Source organism: Poecilia reticulata, linkage group LG2 (genome assembly GCF_000633615.1).
Source record: "Poecilia reticulata strain Guanapo linkage group LG2, Guppy_female_1.0+MT, whole genome shotgun sequence".
Classification (NCBI taxonomy): domain Eukaryota; kingdom Metazoa; phylum Chordata; class Actinopteri; order Cyprinodontiformes; family Poeciliidae; genus Poecilia; species Poecilia reticulata.
Window position 1 is genome coordinate 18116949 of NC_024332.1, and position 12530 is coordinate 18129478.

Genomic DNA, 12530 nt, shown 5'->3' on the forward strand with positions numbered 1-12530 from the left:
TTAAACATTTTAAAATTCAAATTCAAAAAAAAAAAAAGACATTTTGTTGACATGAATGTTCCACAATGTTTATATTACCAAAACGAAAACATKGAATGTATGATTAAGGAGGTAAGTGACATTTTATGAAACAGTAAAGAACATTTTATTGCTGTGGTTGTTTTTCAGCTTCTTGGTTTCTTCATGGAAACAATCAGATTAAAACATCATTTTGATCATGGATGTTTTAAATGCTGACATAAGTTGTGGATCTTTAAACTTTGGTATTTAAATTTGATTTTTGAGGTGTTTGAAATGAAAGGGAATCCAGATGACAAATATCATTTATGCAAATTAATTATTGATGATTAATTGTAATATATATTTAATAAAAAATATTTGCCTTGGATTATTTTGTTAACCCATTTAAAGTCTTTAACACAAAAAAAAATCAAGAGAAAATTTTAATTACATAGGTGTTTTTGATGAATTCACCATAGTCCCAAATATCTAAAAGTGAAAGAGATTCTACTTTCTTCAAATGCTAAATATAACTTAATATCCTAAAATGAGAAACATAAAAAGGTACCAAGCTTAATAAGAACACACAACCTTAAGAGATAAACCGACTGCTTAAAGGAAAAAAAAAAAATCAAAATTAAAAAGCGCTCATTTTCTTTAAAAATAGCACACAAAAAATCCAAAAGGAAAACCTGCATCCGCTCCGCTTCTTCTACTGTACACCCTCCAGTCTTGCAGGAAAGAAAAGGAGAAGAAAGGGCAAAGAGAGGAAGGAAGAACTTGAGTTGAAGGGAGAAGAAGAGGAAGAAAAGGAGAGAGAAGACAGACTGTGGCAGATGGGCAAAAGTACAAGTGCGGAAAAGGCAAGACGGGAAGAGGGGTCTTGAAAGGAGAAGGAAAGCAGACAGAGGGACGGATTGAGGAAGGGAGAAGGAGGCGTACCRCAGGAGATCCAGCTGACATTAACGGGTGAGTTTATGAGATGTGATGATTAGCTAAATCCTGCTAATCAATGACACATTCACGCGGGTTCCTGCTCTGTTGCTAAACACTAATTGGTCTATTCTGTAGCAAATGGGGAGATGCTGTTTCCCACTTCACCGGGAGCAATGTGAGCTGACACGGGGGCACACATGGGTGCACACACAGACATGTGTCAAATCTCGCTTGTGTGCACATACTGTACATCTGTAGCGGATTCTGGGACATAAAAGGTCAAATTGAGGCTGATTCAATTTGAAAGTGGATGAGGACTGGAGGATCCTGCTCAACTAACCCACCTTCTACCCCCCAACCCCCCCAACAATAAGGAGAGAATGGGATCCTGAAGCGGGCTGGTTGAGCCTGCAGAGTGGAAGGAGGAGGTGCATGTGTGTGTCGGTGTGTGTGTGCAGCGGGAGTCCTAAATTCAATTTCACTTTGTTGAGTATTTAGATAATGTCCCCTAATGTAATGCTGGGCGGTGAGTGGATCCACAGTATAGCTCCCATTGTGATTAATCACAATGCAGCAGCAGCGCCATCAATGTTTGAACACGAGCACTGCATGACTGAGCCGCAGACCGAAATCGTTACACCTCAGGAACGGAGACGAGAGTTAAACCTGCACCCGCGTCGAGCGCACCCGCACCTGTACAGGCAAATTCCATAAAGTGCACCTGCTAACACCGTATACAAAAAAAAGTTCCTGAGAGGGAACACACACCTTTAATCAGTGCTGCATAAGAAATCTAAGCAGGATGGAAATGCAAATAAAAGAGAGAGGTAAGCCGTTTTTAAATTGCATTTCTTATTTTCACACAGTTACTGTACTCTTTACATTAGCTGGATTGGAGTTTTTGTTTGTTCCCAACTTTTAGAAAGCACATGGAGGGTAAAAGAGTGAAACAGATCTGTGTGTGTTCAGCATATTCACTGATAAAACTGTTACAAAATACATTAATGAAATTAGTGTAGTAATTTTCACGTTTTATTCAGGTATTTCTGAGCAAAACGTATGTAACCTTGGCAGCTGAAAAACACCTAAATAATAAATCCAACTCTCGAGTGATTATCATGAGCTTACTCAACTGTAACTGAAAAATTCTTGTTGCCAAGTTAATTTTTTTAGCTTATCTTCCTATAAGAAACAAAACAAGGTTCATAATTAAGATCTAAAACTGAACCAGTTACAAACTTTAAAAATATCTATTTTTAAGGGGTTGTCCTACAACAACTAGACTTAAATGCACCGTTCATTGGAAACAATTGGCCAACAACCCGCTAATGATGCTGCGCTTGTTAAGACAAAACAATACTGAACAAGTAAAGACATGTTGAAACTATTTTAACAATTTGAACATTTACCTGAAAACAATAAACAGTACAGTTGGGTCAATATTTTGCAAAGATTGTTTCATTATTAAGAAGCTCAGCTCACAGCAAGTTCAAYTTTAGCATCAACAAGGTTGCTAAAGTATTAAAGGCATGATGTTACCAAAATAGTAACATACCACTACAATCTGTTGGCAAAATCTGTCTTGACAACCAGCAATGAAGCTCAGCTTGCTAGTAAGTTTAGTTAGTTAGTTACTTGGTTTGCATTGCCGCTAACTGACTGAAGGCATGAAATGTTATTGATATTGTAAACAAACCACAAAAAGAAATAGAACGTATTCTAAAGAACATTTTCCCAGAGAAMCACATCAAACRTGTTTATTATTGTCAGCTTCCCCAGGGTTAAAATCCTCTCCTTACTAACAAGTTTGACTTTGCATTAGCAACATTAATAAACTAGTCAAACCATAAAGAGTGACTAAAATAGGTAAACATTTTGAAATCTATTCTACAAAGGWGAAGAACAACTTTAGCATTTAGCAWTAGCACATATAGTTAAAGATGGATACTGAAGKATATTTTTGGAGATATTTTCTCATTTAAAAGACTCGTGGCAATTCTTAGACTTCCCTAAATTGATCTATTCACTTCTAATTAAACAAATATAAACATATCAGAATAAAAGCTAACCGAGTCAATATTTTAGTTGAATTATTTAAAAAATGTCTTTGTAAGATTTATTACAAAAAGAAACAAAGGTGTAACCTAAGCTTTTGAACATATTGTATTAACCAACATAAATTCTTATCAAAATTGGATAATTGTATTGGGCAAAATTCAATACACTYTTAGTTTCCTTTTCAGAGTACATAATTAACAATATTTCTTTGTTAATATAAACCTAATTTAAAACTGCAGCTTCACTGATCTTGCAGTGTTTCAGCAAAAAAAAAAAAAAAAATGTTCCATGGCCTTGGGAAGCATTTGCAATTTAAATTATATCTACATTGTTGACAGATTTGTAGAGAAAAGTTGAGTGCAGCAAATGGATTAAAAATAACAATATGGGTCATGTGTTCTTATCGGCAAAACATAATTACATTTTTAAGTGTTTCAAATGAAAGAAAATACCACATTAAGAACACGAAAAATGAGAATTTAACAAATTATAATAAAGTTAAAAAAAATATAAAAAAAAAAGCCAGTGAGAACAAAAACATTTACAGAGCAGAGAATCCTTAACCTTGGAGGATTATAGTAGTCCTAATATTTTCATTCTCTCAAAGCACTCACTCACACAGCACATCCAGAGCACAATAAGTGCGGTCAGTGTATTCCTCTCTGAGAGAGTGCCGGTGGTTAACAGTGCTTTGCGTTGAAGAGGAGGACAAGAGGAGGGCTCACTCCAACACATGACTGTTTCAACCTAAATATTAGAGCAGAGTGGGGACTCTCCCACTCTGCTCAGAGCGCACATCCCGTAGTGTGTCTGTGCAATGGAGTAAATGCAATTTTGAGCGGATGAGAGGCTGTTTGGCGGTAAATAGAGTTGCTATTATTCTTTTAACCTGTTAGATTGTCAGCCTCGCTGCAACACACACACACGAATGGCTGGGATAAGACAGAAAGCAGAGACACATGAGATAAGTACTGCATTTAGTGACAAGCAGAGGGACACGTTTACCTCAAAACTGAATGCTTACATTTTATTCACAGTTACTGTCAGTAAAGGGGTTTCTGAGCAAATAGGCTTTTAAGGACCGTACGTCTTTAACATGAACACTTGCAATTCAATATAATTTTCCCCATTCAGAATAATAACTATGCTGTGACACTAAACGAAAAAGCATCGCAAAAAAAGAATTTATGCAGACATACATTTTCTAATKTGCTTGCTTTTATTTTGAAACCAAGTAGGACCGGCGAGCCCATATTTAAGATAAATTATACTACTGCTGCAATACCTGATATCCAAATGTGAAGAAAAATAAATAAATAAAAGACATACTGAACTGGCTAAATTTGTGGTGCACTTGATGTTGACAGCCGCTTGAGACGAAGCASTAAAAGAAGCAACTCATAGAGCATTCTTGGATTTTTTGACACCCCTGGTAAAGATGTGTAAAAAATCTTTATTGGAGTACAGCATAATCTCCAACAGAAAATATATGTAAATATATTTTTTAATTTGCCRCTAATGAAAGATGGGTCTTCAACYATTCCTCAACTTCTCTAGATCCTCCAGAGCGCTGGAACTTCTCTCAACAGGAACATTTTTCTGTTGAAAGACCATCGTGACCCAYTTTCAACTTTTTGATACACAGAACCTAAAAAAATATTTAAAATCTCCTGCTGCAACACCATGCCATATGGACACTGCAAAAACACTAAATCTTACCAAGTATATTTTTTGTCTCGTTTCTAGTACAAATATCTTCATTTACATAAATTAAAACAAAACTAACTGAAAAGTAACTCATCAGTAAGATAGGTTACTTTTCAGGATAGGTTACTTGTCTTGAGTATTGAGTAAATAATTCCTTAATATTGATGAAAAAGTTCTAGTCCCATTGGCAGATTATTTAACTTTTAACATGGGGAAATTGTCTTGTTGTAAGTAAATTTATYTGCCAGTAGAACTAGAACATTTTCATCAATATTAAGGACTTATTTACTTAAAGAAATCTTCTATATCTTGCTGATGAGTTATTTTTTGTCTTATTTCAAGGGTAATAAGATATTTGCACTAGAAACAAGACGTAAAAATACTTGGTAGGGTTCTCTGTTTTTGCAGTGACCATCAAGGGTCTCAGTGCCGAAGGGAAACAAGCCAAAAGTATCAGTTTCTCCACCACACCCAACGGTGGATTATAGATTATTTTACATATTCAAAGCTCCATTAAAAGTTCCATCAGCATTTAGCAAGATATCAAGTTTTTGATAGGCAGGTAATACGCACAAGTTTACAGTCAATTACCTATATTCCAGTTTGGTTATTGAARTCATCTTCAGTTTATTATTCAAAGAGATTMAAATGTTTACTACCTAAGGAAATCCAGTYTGTCACAACGAGTCATTGASTTGCAGCAATCACTTCCACTGGTAGAAAATGTAGCRTCAGTGGACAGTCGAGTGCACMGAGTTGSTAACTGTGCAGCAATTCCCTCAAACTGAACATGCATGTAGCAGAAGGAAAGAAAAACTCCCCTTCACCCGGACAAACATCCAGCAGAACCTGGGACCAACTGGATCTTTGAGAAGATGAACTCTTTGCTGCATTTCTCTTACAACATGCCTCATTTACTTTGCTGACTGTGGATAGTGGCRAAATAAATTTGAGTTCTCATATTTACAAAAGAGCTGCTAAGGCGAAACGGYGTCTCTGTCATATTTGTACCGAATCCAAACAGAATGTTTTGAAACGTAGTCACAGTTTTGTAAACTCTTGGATCAATGGAATAAAAGTAGAAATAAAAATGTTTCGATTGCATTTAGTTTGTAATATTTTAGTAGGTTTTCAAATASCTGCTTATTKTATTTTCTAAATAGTTAATGATGTCCAGTTTTTTGAAAAACACAAAAAATGCACAAGTTAAAGTTAGGATGTTTCAAAATTCTTTACCATGCGTTTGTCCTGCTCTAAAAAAGGCATTCATTTTTAAGGCATTTCACACATGGCGAAGGTGACGACGAAATGGAATCTCTGTCCCGTCAAATCACAAACGATGTATTTTAAAACTCCTGTAATTAAGTGTAGAATATCCCTCTGCAATTTACTCTTTGTCACTCTCACTTACATCTCGGCATGCAGACAAAATGCTAATAATGTTATCGCCTCAGATCACCAGCTCAGCAGATCCCATCGACGTCTCTTACAATAACTCAACATACACACRCACACACCTACACACACACAGCTCTGTGGCCTCCGTCAATAGGACGTTAAGGGTTTTGGCACTAATGACCAGTGTAGAGATAAGGGAAGAGAGGTTAATGTGTTGCTGTGGGTGATCAAGATAAGGCCGATCCCTTCAAGCCCKCACACAATGAGACAGTGAGAGACAAAAGTGAGAGTGGACACACCACAAAACAGGAGTTGCGAGAGGGAACTGTGTTAGAAATATAAAGAAAAAAAAAAAAAGCTAAATATTTTCACGTGAGACTTATTTTCTTATTAAAACTCAATGTATTTGGATCAATGGTGTGCAATTAAACATACACGCAGCAGAACAGAACACAAAACTCACGCACACACACACACACACACACACAAAAAAAAAAAAAAGCTGAATAGCCACTGTCAATCCCACGTCCCACTGAATGGATTATCGGTGCAGCTCAAAAGACAAACCAAATATACGACCCTGTCCTGCATACAAAAGGACTTTATTTGACTGCTTTCTTTGTGCGAGTCAGGATATATGTGCTCACACATGAATACGTCCACGTTATGCGCGTGTTTATCTCTGCTGATGTCTTTGCTCGGCGTATTGTTAGCATCAGGGTGTGGGCAATTTGTTGTGATTGCTGTTTAAGGTCCTTTTTCAGTTTCAAAGGAAGTAAATGTACTTAAATATCTGCATGTATCTATGCCCACAATGCACACACATTCCCACCCTGTGAGTGAAAGTAGCATAAAATTGCTACACACACATACACACACAGACGCACCCCTCCTCCATCTGTGTGGCCAGGCTGGGTCGGCTGACATTTGGACACTTGTCAATCATCTCTTTCAATAGCCAAGCGGCAGGAAAAATGGAGTCAGGGGGTCAGCAACTCAGTGTATCGCCATGGCAACAACTGCACTGAAGTTCATACGCCTGCTGGGCCTGAAGTCCTGAGTGTGCGCGCGTTTGCATGTGTGTGTGAGAATGTCCATTTTGTTTCTGCAATTGAGTGTGAGTGTGTGTGTGCRCGCGCCAGCTTACGTGTCCAATTGTTCCCCATCAGCCGGAGGCAAATACTCCTCCCATTTTAGCTCTTCCACCTCTCACCTTGCTACCTCGCATGCAGCTTTAGCCTTTTCTACCCTCCTTCCTCTTGCTCGAGATTTTTTTTAACCTCTCTCCTCTAACCAGCAGGTCAAGGAACAAGGCCCCGCAGGAAGTACAGCATCCAAAAAAAGAGAGAGTACTTAACCTTTCACCACCTCCGCCTCTCCCTCTTTTTGGCCCCTCTGCCTCTTGCCGTTTCCCTCGTCCTCACCAGTCTGTGCGTCTCTGTTTCCCTCTAAACCTAATTGTTCTCTCACCTCGCCATAGATGTGCGTTTATTCTATTCGCCTGCGTTGCATTTGGCCTTTGTTTACGAGCTCGCGAGAGAGAAGCCCGCATTTGTTATCCCATCTTGAGTGTAAGCATTGCTGCGTGCAGCCAAGGCACAAGAAAACAGAGAAAACYGAGCCACAACAAACTACGTTGAGTCTGCGCCACCGGCGGTCTGTTTAGGGAATGAATGCAGAGGATAATTTGTGTTCTCAGTCTGCGGAAAATGGCTCAGAGGACAATCTGCGGACCTGTTTGTGGAACACTTATCGCAGAGAGGTTCAGCCGCACCATTCATCCCTCTGGAACCCCAGCAGACAGTGTGTCTGCTCAGACTTTAATGACACCGACAGAAACCACACAATAAAAAAATAATAACAGGTACAAGAACCTGTAGCTCTGGGGAAAATTATCTTGYATGAGAATTTACTTATATTTCACATTTGCAGTGCCTTGCAAGAGTATGTTTCCTAATTTTGTTGTATTACAGCTGCAAGCTGTAATACAACATACAGAAGGAAGTAGCACATAATTGCAAGGTGGAAGGAAAAGGATACATAGTTTTCCAACATTTTAACCAGTAAAAATCAGAAACATTTAACCCCATCTACACYGACACCTCTAAATACAAGCGAGAGCAACAAACAGTCTCAAAAAGCACCTACACTTAAAACTGTATGTAGTTCATTATCATCACACATCCAGCTGTTCTGTGAAGGATTCAGAGGTTTTGGTAGAGAAAAAAAAAACAGACAGATCAGTAAGAAAGAAGAGTTAGGTTCAGAAACAATATCCAAAACTTTAAACATTTCACTGCACTTCATTCAATTCATCAATCAAACACTAGAACGAATATGACACATCGACAATCCAATGAAGACGTGATACTTCACCTGTACAAGGAGATGATTTATCCAAAAAAGAAACCAAAAGCCTCACWATAACTCTGGAGGAGTTGCAGAAATCACATGTTTTGATGAACATGTGAAAAGTTACACGCTGTGAAAAAGCAGCTTTAATTCAACATCCCTGTAGTGAACCACGGTGGTGGYAGCATCATGCGGTTGGGATGGTTTTATTTAGCAGAGTGAGAATTAGGTCACAGTTGAAGCAACATTCAGGGTAGGAGGAAAACCTGTTGGACCTGCTGCAAAAGGATCCATAAACCTTGGAWAGAGGTTCAACTTCCAATCTGTGTGGGAACCTGAACATGGAGCCAGAGTTACCATGACGTGGCTCACAGCAACTTCAAATCATAAACTAGGCCTAAGTCAAGATCTAGATCCAATCAAGCCTGTGCTTGTTTTTGCAAAGTAGTATGATTTCAGGCTCTAGATTTGCAAAGCTGGTAGAAACCTGCTCCTGAAGATCTGCTGCTGTAACAGCACAGAAGGATACTGCCACTAATTATTGACTCAGAGAGTTGGAAAACAAAAACAAATGCTTTGCATTTTTTCATCTTTGTTTATAAAGACCTTGGAAAATCATGTATAATCCCCCACATCCCCCCCAACATCACAATTCTGCACTGTGGAGTGTTGATCTGACAAAAATACATTGATGTTTATGGTTTCAGGGTAAAAATGTGAAAATATTTGGGTTGCATGAGTACTTCTAAAGGCAGTTTATACAAGCATGTAGAGGCATTATGAAGCAAAGTTATATTTTTTTGCATTTTGAAAAGCAGTCGACTGAGCAACAGTGATGTAAGATAGTCTTTATTTTGCATTCCCCGTCAGCATAACCAGTAATTTTACAAGTAAAATCTACTGCTAATAGCTGTTTGATGTGGATTAACATGCTCCATTACCCCAATGTACCAACACTGCCAGAATCATTAGAGACATGCACACACTGTTACACTACATGCAGACCAGTGCTGCTCCATCCAAATCTGTCTAACAGTTTGTGTGTGCCTACACTCACTCACACACACACACACACACACACACACACACACACACACACACACACACACACACACACACACACACACACACACACACCCCTACTCAGTCCAACGCTCTCCCTCTTCCCAGTTTCCATCAATGGTGACTGGAATGGCGTAATTCTGGGGGATAATTCATGGATAATTTTGGGATAATCTCCAACAAACCATTCGAAGCACTGCCACCCAGTTTGCCCACAGCCTGATTACCAGGCACCGAATGCCAGCCACTTGTAGTGACCAGCTCCGCCAGCAACCACTCTGCTGCATGAAAATAAACAAAAACAAGGCAGAGAACACCCAGCGGGGAAACATCCAGCTCTGGTCGCATAGAGAAACGCAAAGTAGCTAAAGACTATGTCAAAAAGAAAGTTGACTCCATGTCCTTGGGTTTTAATATATGCATGTTTTGATCTTCACCGGCTTTTAAGAGGGTTTAAATCTAAACTCTGGAATATAAAACCACTGATTCCAACAGATGAGGGCAAAATGGAGAAATTTGTGGGGGGRAAAACAAACAACTACACTCAAATATACAGACAATGCACAAAAACGTAATTTTATGTATGAGCATTAGGCAATTTGATTACACTTTGTTATCTGCAAAAGCATCCGTATGTGGAAAGTCCGTTTTCAGTTCTCCAACACAAGCCAGCGCAAACTCACACATACAGTTATGTGTATTTTCATTATGCATCATTGCCATCTTGTGGACAAGTTACCATGGGATCAACCCAAAGTATAATCACGATTAAATACTCAGCTTTTCAATACTAATTAGTCATAGTCATATCAGAAAGCCAGTATATTATATTTAATGAAACATGGACATCTGCCTCATGATATTAGACCAGTGAAATGTGGCTTTACACCGAGTCCAAATTTATCGCTTAAGACTCACGTAGAGCTCTGATGCTCTCCGTCTACAGGTGATGGAATTTGATGAACATCTTGATAAATGCTGCCATCTAGTGGACAAAATGAAAAAACTCAGCCCGTCGTGTGGTAATACTTCGCCGAAGTTATGATCAGGACTACAGCAAATATAGTACTTTAAAACAAGAACAGGAAGATTTTTTTTATATCAATTTATTGAAATCAATATTTAATTTGCTTGTTTTCATAGCTTGATTCTTTTTCTATAATGTTTAAATGTAAATGATCCATCTCAAAACAAYTGACATTTGTTCAAAAGAGGAAAATATTTCTTGAAAGTTCATAGAACAGCATGAATAATAAAACCTGAATTACYTGAAATCACAAGTTGCTCAATACAAAAGTGGAAGACTGAATGTTGTATTAAAAGCTAACCTCAAGTGGGTGTGTTTAATGACAAGTGAACTTTTAAATTGCTTTCTTTGACAATATAAAATCTCCCTGTCATGTCTGCAATTGTCCATTATAAAAAAGTGATCTAATCAAAGATGACCATTTACAGATTGTGCAGAAAAGTTATCTAAAATAAAAAGTTATAATCTTTGAATGAGTCATTAGCATTGCACACAACAAGAAAAACTAAAGTGCACTTCAAAAAGTGCTCCTTCAAATTTACTTACCGTATCAAAAAAAGTGTCCCCGATGTACAGCAGGTTTTCATTTGAAGCCATGTTTTCAGGTAGCATCCAAAGCATTTCCTAGGTAATATAATAATACAGATATTAAGTGTCACGACAGCGTAGATCCTCTAATGGGAAGCGGGGAATCTCCTCAGTCAGCCTGCATCTCCAGGCAGCACTCACGTCCAGCTCTGTTTTCTCGTGTCCTTGAAAGTGAGAAACTCTTCCCCCACTTTCAGAAAGATTGAACTCCACAGAGAGGCACAGCCTTGACCTGCAGAATTATTCATGACAACAGTGAGGAGATCATATGCGCGGACCGGCGAAGCAAAGAAGAGACATGGCTCACCTTTTTTTTTCTTTCCTCCCTCCTTCCTTCCTTCCAGATTTCAAACCTCAGCAGTAACACCAGCATCCTCTTGCCACCGTTCCCTCTGGCTCCATCTCTGCACTTGACCGCTCGTCTCTATCAGCTCCCCGTCACTCTAGTTTTGATGATACTTTTACTCACTTCCTCCGAAACCAGTCACCTGTAGCCATTTCCCAATCTCCCACCCACTCACCGCCTCGTCCTTATCTTGTCCATCTCGCCCGTTCCTGTCATTTTCACCTCCCTCACTCCCACTCACTTCTCACTCCTGCCCACTTAAAGTCCTTTTACTTGCTCTATTAAATCCTTCGCCTCTACCCAACCATTACCAATTTTCCTTGACCCACTGTTTGCTATTAGCCCCTCGTCTTCCTCCTCCCCTCCACTCTCCATCGCTGTCTCTGCCTATCCTCCTTATATATCCTCAGCCTTCGCTTTGCCTTCTCCCCATCTCCAGCGGCATGAATATATTATTATCTACACAATGGAGCCCTGCTTATTGTTTATGAATTACCAGCCTTGCAGCCAAACAAAGCCTATTTTCATAAGAAACCTCCATTTCATTTCAGCTCCAATTAGATTGGGGGCTAAAGAATAGGAGTCCTCAGGCCTCAGCCCCTAAGGATGGCAGGTCCATTCAGCTTCATTCAATGGGGCCTTATTGCTTTCCCATACAAAAGAGCACGTGGATGGGCTTTCAGACTGAAACACCAACCAAAAATGACTGTGAGACAGTACTGTACAATAACAAATCTTTAAAGAAAGGACACAGAGTGCTTATCCTCCCATCCATCAATTCATCCCTCACTCTCCGCTTTCTTCCTCTCCTCCGTCGGTACATTGTAAGACCTGGACATTAATGACAGACAGTTGAAAGAGAAAAGGAGAGAAAGAAAGAGAGGAAGAAAGAGGCAAAGCAGCTCAGTTTTTCACAATACATGTCAAGTCTAAATGATCACTGGCTGCTGAATAGTGGAGGGGAAGGCAGAAGAAATGAGTCGTGTGCTTGGATGTGTGTGCGTACAGCTGATTGATTCTCTGCTTTGAGAAGAGAGAGAAAAGACTGAAGGAAGG

At 39.0% G+C, this 12530-nt stretch overlaps 1 protein-coding gene across 3 annotated transcripts in view; it reads right to left on the reverse strand.

Annotated features, from left to right (window-relative positions):
* The window catches only part of sox1a (SRY-box transcription factor 1a), a 111634-nt gene extending 99582 nt beyond the window's left edge, over nucleotides 1–12052 (reverse strand). The window contains exons 1-4 of one of the 3 annotated variants that reach the window (XR_001776300.1): nucleotides 11650–12038; nucleotides 11436–11571; nucleotides 11270–11360; nucleotides 11087–11164 (exon numbers count right to left, since the gene is read on the reverse strand). The gene's annotated coding sequence lies outside the window, so the exon portion shown is untranslated. Of the gene's footprint in view, nucleotides 1–10431; nucleotides 10499–11086; nucleotides 11165–11269; nucleotides 11361–11435 lie in introns of all 3 variants that reach the window. The other 2 variants (XR_001776299.1, XR_001776296.1) reach the window with 2 other exon arrangements.
* Nucleotides 12053–12530: the final 478 nt, after the last annotated feature.